This window comes from Octopus bimaculoides, chromosome 24, assembly GCF_001194135.2.
Source record: "Octopus bimaculoides isolate UCB-OBI-ISO-001 chromosome 24, ASM119413v2, whole genome shotgun sequence".
NCBI lineage: Eukaryota > Metazoa > Mollusca > Cephalopoda > Octopoda > Octopodidae > Octopus > Octopus bimaculoides.
Genome location: NC_069004.1, coordinates 3691223 through 3692089, shown reverse-complemented (window position 1 = coordinate 3692089; position 867 = coordinate 3691223). Strand labels below are relative to the sequence as shown.

Below are 867 nucleotides of genomic sequence, written 5' to 3'. Positions count from 1 at the left end.
TAATGTTAAAATATTTTTATATATAACTTGGACATAAAAAAAAACACACGTATTTCTAGATATGCATGTGTCTCTCTTTAAAAATAGGCAAAATTTTAAGAATACAGTTTTAAATTTAAATAAAATTGTAAAAATTTAAGACACCCTACCTGATACGAGTCGAGGCCCTCATGAAAGTGATATTGAGGCGTTTTTCCTTAACTCCTCTGTGATTATGCATGTTGGCATTAAGTAAGGTCTTTTAGAAGCCAGTATCCGATGTAGCGTCAGTAAAATGGGCACAGTGTGTTTGTATGTTCCTGAAAGAAAAGGGAGTAAAGAAAAAATTAACATTTCTTTGTACAAGTCAGCCATTTATGACGCAAAACAAGAACTGATATATTTCACAGATCTAACAGAAAAGACATTTGCGAAGACAAGATTCAGTATTTTTCAATGTTCTTCAACATCAGCAGCACGTTTTATCGTCTGGTGTTTTCCAATCATATCTACTGCAAAACAATATCGACAGTAAGAAAAGTAATTCTTTCTACTATAGGCCATAAGGTATGGCATTTTGAGGGAAGGGGTCAGGACGCTTGAATCGCCCTCAGGTCTTAATTTTATCGATCTGAAAAAGGATCAAAGACAAGATCAATCGCAACGGAATTCGAACTCGGAATAATAATAACGGACCAAGTACTGCGAAACATTTTATCCGGCGCACTAACAACCCGACCGACTCTCACACTCAACACCAATAATAGCGGTTTCAAATTTTGGAAACATTATTATTATTATTATATTATTATTATTTATTATTATATACGCAAGCTTTACGTGTTACCGTTCTTCCTTACTACACATACAAGCCTGTGAGTATATATA

At 34.0% G+C, this 867-nt stretch overlaps 1 long non-coding RNA gene across 1 annotated transcript in view; it reads right to left on the bottom strand.

The window, feature by feature from the left end:
• Positions 1-151: 151 nt before the first annotated feature.
• Positions 152-867, bottom strand: part of LOC128250703 (uncharacterized) — a 70295-nt gene continuing 69579 nt past the window's right edge. The window contains exon 3 of the long non-coding RNA XR_008266705.1: positions 152-299. This is a non-coding gene — a long non-coding RNA (uncharacterized LOC128250703). The remainder of the gene's footprint in view (positions 300-867) is intronic.